The sequence below is a fragment of the Rutidosis leptorrhynchoides genome, chromosome 10 (assembly GCF_046630445.1).
Source record: "Rutidosis leptorrhynchoides isolate AG116_Rl617_1_P2 chromosome 10, CSIRO_AGI_Rlap_v1, whole genome shotgun sequence".
Lineage (NCBI taxonomy): Eukaryota > Viridiplantae > Streptophyta > Magnoliopsida > Asterales > Asteraceae > Rutidosis > Rutidosis leptorrhynchoides.
In genome coordinates this window covers 198,099,998-198,109,055 of record NC_092342.1, presented here as the reverse complement: position 1 = coordinate 198,109,055, position 9,058 = coordinate 198,099,998, and positions in this window count along the sequence as shown.

Here is a 9,058-nt window from a genome sequence, read left to right as displayed (position 1 = left end):
GAATCGAATGATGTTATGAACATCATTACTAACTCAAGTTTTCTGGATAAAACTACTGGGAATGAAAAAAATGGATCTAGCTTCAAAGGAACCTTGGATGGCTTGAAAGTTCTTGAAGCAGAATCATGACACGAAAACAGTTCAAGTAAGATTTTCACTCGAAATAAGATTGTTATAGTTGTAGAAATTGAATCAAAGTTTGAATATGAATATTACCTTGAATTAGAAATATAACCTACTATAAATAACAAAGATTCCTTGATCTTAGATGCTTACTTGGAATGGATTAGAATGCTTGGAAGTAGACTTGCAAACTTGGAAGTATTCTTGATTTTTATGAAACTATACTTATGGAATTTATGAAGAACACTTAGAAATTGAAGATATAACTTGAGAGAGATCACTTAGATGAAGAAAATTGAAGAATGAAAGTGTTTGTAGGTGTTTTTGGTCGTTGGTATATGGATTAGATATAAAGGATATGTAATTTTGTTTTCATGTAAATAAGTCATGAATAATTACTAATATTTTCGTAATTTTATGAGATATTTCATGCTAGTTGCAAAATGATGGTTCCCACATGTGTTAGGTGACTCACATGGGCTGCTAAGAGCTGATCATTGGAGTGTATATATCAATAGTACATACATCTAAAAGCTGTGTATTGTACGAGTACGAATACGGGTGCATACGAGTAGAATTGTTGATGAAACTGAACGAGGATGTAATTGTAAGCATTTTTTTTTAAGTAGAAGTACTTTGATATGTGTCTTGAAGTCTTTCAAAAGTGTAAGAATACATATCAAAACACAACATGTATATACATTCTAATGGAGTCGTTAAGTCTTCGTTAGTCGTTACATGTAAGTGTTGTTTTGAAACCTTTAAGTTAACGATCTCAATTAATGTTGTTAACCCAATGTTTATTAAATCAAATAAGATGCTAAATTATTATATTATCATGATATTATGATGTATGAATATCTCTTAATATGATGTATACATTAAAATATCATTACAACGATAATCGTTACATATAAGTCTCGTTTCGTAATTCTTGAGTTAGTAGCCTTATTTTTACATATGTAGTTCATTGTTAACACATTTAATGATATATTTAAATATCATTTTATCTGGTTAAATATAGTGTATCAATATCATAATATGATACATATGTATTTAGTAGACGTTATCATAACGATAATCGTTATATATATCATTTCGAGTTTATTAACTTAGTAATCTCATTTCTTATGTATATCACACATTGTTAATATACTTAGTGAGATACTTACTCATCATAATCTCATGTCAACCATATATATATATATATATATATATATATATATATATATATATATATATATATAAATATATGTCTATATATACCACAACATGTAGTTTTAACAAATTTGTAACGTTCGTGAATCGCCGGTCAACTTGGGTGATCAATTGTCTATATGAAACTTATTTCATTTAATCAAGTTTTAACAAGTTTGATTGCTTAATACGTTGGAAACATTTAGTCATGTAAATATCAATCTCAATTAATATATATAAACATGGAAAAGTTTGGGTCACTACAAGTACAACCTAGGTGAAATATATGCATCCATCACTGACCCATATGCGCCTATTGTGGCAAAGGAGGGAAGGATGTTTAGTCACAAGTGTGAAGGGTCATATCCTGGTCTTTCATGGAAAATGCTAAGTTGTTTGCCTGTTGAGCTACACCCATACCCAGCCTCAATCTCTGACGCTGCTACAACTGAGGGGGATGGTCCACAGCTAGAGTGTAACATCCCGCCTTTTTCCGTTTACTTTTCCGTTTAACTATTTAAATTTCGTTATATGATTATGACATCCCTCGTTAATTCGCGTTTTAAAAATATCTCGTTTATGTAATTCACGCACCCGCAACCGAACTCGAGGGACTAGTTTCGCCAAAGAGCCAAAGAGGTGACTAACTTGTGACTAGTCACCCCACCACCTATCTTTTTCATTTTCATTTTCATTTTCCTTTTCTTCTTCTACTTCCACATTTTCTTTCAATTCTCCATTTTGAAGAATCATCATCTAAATCCAAGCTAGCGGGTGTCTTGCAAAACAAAGTACATATTTGGAATCCTTGCAACTTTCTCTTCGATTCCATACCGACTTCATTACATTTGGGTAACTTTCTAAAATCACTAGATTTGGTGTTCTTGATGTTTTTAACTTATAAAGTTGTTAATTAGTGTCTATGGCTCAAGTCTAACATGAATATATGATTTATATGTTCGATTTTGTTATTTGAATTAACTAGCATGAACATAAACTTTGGTGTGTTTGATTTGGTGATTTGGTTGTTTGAATGATGTTAAATATCATAAATGCATGTATTAAATGTGTTCCTAACATCACTAGCTTCAATGTCATGTGTAGGTTGCTTGAGAAAACTCCATAAACTTGATTAGTGATTTTGATGAATTTGGGTTAGGGTTTGATAAGCTTGAAATGAATATTTGATGCATTGAATGCCATGAATTATTGTTAGTAAGTAGTTAGTTGTATTGTATGTTCGATTACCTACAAAACGGCATGTTGTATGTATGCATTAAATGCCCGAATCATATATGTGCACTTATCAAATTTGAGTATTAAATGTGTGCATTAATTGATCATTTACTTTGGAAAGCCGATTGTTACAAATAACGTTTTTGGTTGGTGAAATGTATTTAGTTGTGTTCTTTGTCAAATTACCTTTCTAACGATATAAGATACGAGTTCTAAGTATTAGCGGTTTGCGAGTTATGCTTGAAAGTGTTTTGAATTGTGACTTGGACATTTGAGATTGACCAGGTACCAGCTCCCGTGTATTGTCGCGGCGCGGCAATCCTGGGTCGCGGCGCGGCCTAAGCCTTGTTCAGGTTCTGACCTACATGTCAATTATATGAAAAATGTTTGGCACCCTATGGACCTCCGATTCACATGAGACTTGTTCTAACATATTTATATATGAATAAAAACCTCAGAACAATAGTTCGGGACCCGACCCGAACGTGTTGACTTTTTCGTTGACTTTGACCGACCAAAGTTTGACTTTTGTTCAAACTTAACCAAATGATTATGCAACCTTCCTAACTTGTTTCTATACTTGTATCTTGCATGAAACTTGACAATTTGTTTCACATGCTACATAATCGAGTCGTAACGAGCCATATGACTAATTGAACATCTTTGACCTATCGGGTTTACCGTTATTGATACGACCTATTTGTTTAGGTCAAGACTAGTACTATCCTTCGCACACGTTACTTTGTGAAGTACTTTTCATACGTGCACTCAAGGTGAGATCATAGTCCCATCTTTCAAACAACTTTTATGCTTTAAACTATGGGATGAGAAACATATACGTATCATACTTTTACACATTGAACACAAGTACGAAAACGAACATTCCACGTACGGGTTTGAACGAAAATCCTCAATTCAATTATCATTAGTTACACTTGCAGGGTGTAAACGTGAACTTATATTATGTGATCACATGGGCTTGACGAGCCTCATTCGGATGGTTCGCTACCGTTGGCGGATGAAATATATTTTCGGGTCTAGTGTATGTTCTAACACTACGCAAAGGGTGCAAAACAATTAAGTTTGATAATTGGGTGCCCGCGAAACAGATAACAACTTTGGAATGCAAATGATTTTGATAATCATATTATATTAAATCTTGTGGTTCAAATGCAACGTTTACTAAAACACCTATGATTTCACCAATATTTTCGTTGACAGTTTTCTATATGTTTTCTCAGGTCCTTGAAAGCTACTTGATACATGCTTCTGCACTCTTTTTGATACTTGCTTGGATGTCGAGTATACATGAATAGTTGGAGCGCCTTTTGACTACTTTAAATTGTGTCGCATAGGTTTCATTCGTACGTTAAACATTGTAATGTAACTAGTCTTTTGAACTACATTTGTGAACTTGAAACATCCTTTTTCTTATGAAATGAATGCGACATATTTTGGTCAAACGTCATGATAAAGACTTATGACCACGCAACGGGACCTAAGTAGTCGGCACCGTCAAACATGATTTGGTCGGGTCGCTACAGATGGTATCAGAGCGTTGGTTGTAGGGATTTAAAGTTCATTGGTGTCGACCCCGAGTCATAGGGTACATTGGTGAGTCTAGACTACAACCGGCATATAGACTTGAAGTAGGAATTACTTGACTACTTGTGCATTATACTCGAACTCGTCTATCATATCTAATTCTTATTCAATCTTAATCTCACGTTACTTGATTTAATTGACGCGCCACCTTGACTATATGAATTAGTGTTTTATGCACATATGAATTAGGGTAATATAATTTCCGGGATTATATTACGGTGACTCATACGAACATTCCAACATTATGACATAAAGAATTTAAGGCGAGTCAAGGAAAATTTCTCTCTATCCTTATTCCATATCATGGTTAGTATTATTAAAAATACTAATCAACGGTATTCTTGTGTTTTGAAGGAATAATGCCTCCTCGTCATGTGCCACGCCATGAGACTCACGAACAAGCACTACAACGAATGATAGCCACCGCCATGGAAGCGGCCATGGCCGATCACTCCTCCAACAATAACAACAACCACAACAACAATCAAGGGGCCGGTAACTCAAGCTAAGGGTGCTCCTACAAAGCCTTCATGGGGTGCAAACCTCACACTTTTGATGGAACCGGGGGACTGGTTGTGCTCACTCGATGGTTCGAACAAACGGAAGCCGTTTTTAGCATAAGCGGTTGTCGGGACCAAGATAAAGTCAAATATTCCACCCACACCTTTGCCGGTATCGCCCTCACATGGTGGAACACGTATGTACAATCGGTGGGTACCGATGAAGCTCACGCCCTCTCTTGGGCCGATTTGAGAGAAAGGATGATCGTTGAATTTTTTCCTCGTGAAGAAACCCGAAAGCTCGAACAAGAGCTAAGAACTTTAAAGGCGGTCGAAAACGATCTCAAGGCCTACAATCAACGATACACCGAGCTATCCTTGATGTGTCCCAACCTCGTGAACCCCGAATCTCAAAGGGTTGAACTCTATATGGATGGTCTTCCAAAGAGCATCAAACAAGGAGTGATGTCATCCAAACCCGCTAACCTACAACAAGCTTTGAACATGGCCCACCAATTGATCAAAACGGTTGACGAAATCGTAGTTCCGGCACCTAAGGCCGAGGATAAATCGGGCAGTAACAAAAGAAAATGGGAAGCCCCCCAATCAAGCAACAACTACAACAACAACTTCACCAAAAAGCCTTTCACCTCCGACGCCAAGAAAAGTTATGGCAGAAATAAACCCTTTTGCAACAAATGCCACAAACACCACTATGGTGAATGTAGCAATCTATTTTGCCACCGGTGCCAAAGGGGTGGTCATGTGGCCAACGATTGTAGAAGTGCCGCCCCCGTCGCTCAAAAGGTGCCCAATGCACCAAAACCGGGTACTTGTTATGAATGTGGCCAAACGGGTCATTTTAGAAATGCGTGTCCGAAGAAGAAAGCCAACACCAACATTAACGGACGAGCTTTCAACATCAACATCGAGGAAGCCCGAGATGACAATGAATTAGTCACGGGTACGTTTCTCCTCAACTACACTTATGTTACTTGTTTATTTGATTCGGGTGCTGATAAGAGTTTTGTATCCAAGACTTTGACTCATTCTTTTAATACTCCACCACTTCCACTAGATACCACTTATACCATTGAAGTGGCCAACGGAAAACTATTGAGTGCCGACACATATTACCGGGGGTGTACGTTAAACATTTTGGATAATGAGTTTGAAATTGACTTGATACCCATGGAACTAGGAAGCTTCGATGTAATAATCGGTATGAATTGGCTAGCCAAAACGAAATCTCACATCCTTTGTGATCTGAACGCAATCCGAATTCCTATCAAGAATGGTAAACCTTTTATCGTCTATGGCGATAAGAGTTGCACCGGACTCAACCTCGTTTCATGCATTAAAGTTATAAAACTACTCCGTAAGGGTTGTTTTGTGATCCTTGCTCACATTAAGAAAGTCGAGTCCGATGAGAAGCACATCGATGATGTGCCAATTGTTAGTGACTATTCCGATGTATTTCCCGACGAATTGCCGGGTCTTCCACCTCATCGACCGGTTGAATTCCAAATCAATCTTATTTCAGGAGCAGCACCCATAGCACGTGCACCATATAGACTAGCTCCATCCGAAATGCAAGAATTGCAAAGTCAAATCCAAGAACTACTTGATCGTGGTTATATCCAACCTAGCCATTCACCTTAGGGCGCTCCGATTTTGTTTGTTGAAAAGAAAGACGGATCCCTACGAATGTGCATTGATTATCGTGAACTAAACAAATTGACGGTTAAGAACCGATATCCTCTTCCTCGCATCGATGACCTCTTTGATCAACTACAAGGGTCTTGTGTATATTCAAAAATTGATCTCCGCTCGGGTTATCATCAATTAAGGGTTAAGGGGGAAGATTTCTCCAAAACCGCTTTCCGAACTCGTTATGGTAGCTATGAATTTCTTGTAATGCCATTTGGTCTCACTAATGCACCGGTTCATGGATCTTATGAACCGCGTGTGCAAACCGTATCTTGACAAATTCGTTATCGTGTTCATCGATGATATTTTGGTTTATTCAAAAATCGAAGAAGAACACGAGGAACACCTCCGACTTGTGCTTGAATTTTTAAGACAAGAACGACTTTATGCCAAATTCTCCAAGTGTGAATTTTGGTTAAAGGAAGTTCAATTTCTTGGTCATGTTGTAAGTGACCAAGGTATTAAAGTCGATCCAACAAAAATCGAAGCCATTAGTAACTGGGAGACTCCTACTACTCCTACTCACATTCGTCAATTCTTGGGTCTCGCTGGATACTATCGTAGATTCATCAAAGATTTCTCTTTGGTTGCTCGTCCTCTAACCGCATTAACTCACAAATGAAATAAATTCATTTGGGCGACCGAACAAGAATCCGCATTTCAAATCTTGAAAACAAAGCTAACGACCGCTCCTATCTTGTCACTTCCCGAAGGCAATGACGATTTTGTTGTATATTGCGATGCCTCGAAACATGGTTTTGGGTGTGTGTTGATGCAACGAATGAAAGTCATTTCTTATGCTTCTCGACAACTCAAAATTTATGAACGAAACTATACGACACATGATCTTGAACTCGGAGCCGTTGTCTTTGCACTTAAAATGTGGAGACACTATCTTTATGGAACCAAGAGTACTATCTTTACCGATCACAAAAGTCTCCAACACATCTTCGATCAAAAGCAACTAAACATGAGACAACGAAGGTGGATTGAAACCTTAAACGATTACGATTGCGAGCTTCGTTACCATCCCAGGAAGGCAAATGTAGTAGCCGATGCCTTAAGTCGAAAAGAAAGAGCGGTGCCTCTTCATGTCCGAGCTTTAAACATCACCATCCACACCAACCTTAATAGCCAAATTCGGGTAGTCCAAGATGATGCTCTCAAGGATGAAAACATTTCACACGAGCTCTTAAACATTCTAGTCTCTCGATTCGAAACTAAGGAAACCGGACTCTGATATTTCGCCGGAAGGATTTGGGTGCCTAGTTATGGGGACCTACGAAGTCTTATTTTAGATGAAGCCCATAAATCACGATACTCGATTCACCCCGGTGCCAATAAGATGTACCACGACCTTAAAGAACAATATTGGTGGCCGAACATCAAAAGGGACATAGCTACTTATGTTTCCAAGTGTTTGACATGTTCCAAAGTTAAAGCCGAACACCAAAGACCGTCTAGGTTACTTCAACAACCCGAAATCTCGCAATGGAAGTGGGAAAGAATAACGATGGACTTCATCACCAAGTTACCAAAGACAACAGGCGGTTATGATACCATTTGGGTTATTGTTGACCGTCTCACCAAATCCGCACACTTTCTCGCTATGAATGAAACCGACAAAATGGAGAAACTTGCACAACTTTACATAAAGGAGATCGTAGCTCAACACGGTATACCTTTATCGATTATCTCCGACCGAGATGGTCGTTTTGTTTCTAGATTTTGGCGTACCTTGCAAGAAGCGTTGGGATTTTAGACATGAGCACCGCATATCATCCCCAAACCGATAGACAAAGCGAACGCACAATTCAAACCTTAGAGGACATGTTACGGGCTTGTGTGGTTGATTTTGGAAAAGCTTGGGACAAGCACTTACCTCTCGCCGATTTCTCTTACAACAATAGTTATCACGCGAGTATTAAAGCCGCACCTTTTGAAGCGTTATATGGCCGAAAATGCCGTTCTCTTCTTTGTTGGGCCGAAGTAGGCGACGTACAAATCACCGGACCTGAACTCATTCACGAAACCACCGAGAAGATCGTTCAAATCCGAGATAGGCTTCGGACGGCCCGGAGTCGTCAAAAGTGCTATATCGACAAAAGACGCAACGACCTTGAATTTCAAGTCGGTGACCACATCATGTTAAAAGTCGCACCTTGGAAGGGTGTAATCCATTTTGGGAAACGCGGGAAGCTAAATCCGCGGTATATTGGTCCTTTCAAAATCTTGGAGCATATTGGAACCGTTGCTTATCGTTTAGATCTTCCGCCTCAATTGAGCTCCGTTCATCCTACCTTCCATGTATCTAACTTGAAAAAGTGTCTTGCCGAACCCGATATCGTCATCCCTCTCGAGGAACTTACTATTGATGACAAACTCCATTTTGTGGAAGAACCGGTTGAAATTGTGGACACCTCCGTCAAGACATTGAAACAAAGCCGAATCCCGATTGTCAAGGTTCGTTGGAATGCTAAAAGAGGACCCGAGTTTATTTGGGAAAGGAAAGATCAAATGCAAAAGAAATACCCTCACTTATTCCCGATTCCGAAAACGCAAAATTTCGAGGAAAAAACAACGACTACTACGCCAACTTAAATTTCGGGACGAAATTTCTTTTAAGGAGTAGGTAATGTAACATCCCGCCTTTTTCCGTTTACTTTTCCGTTTAACTATTTAAATTC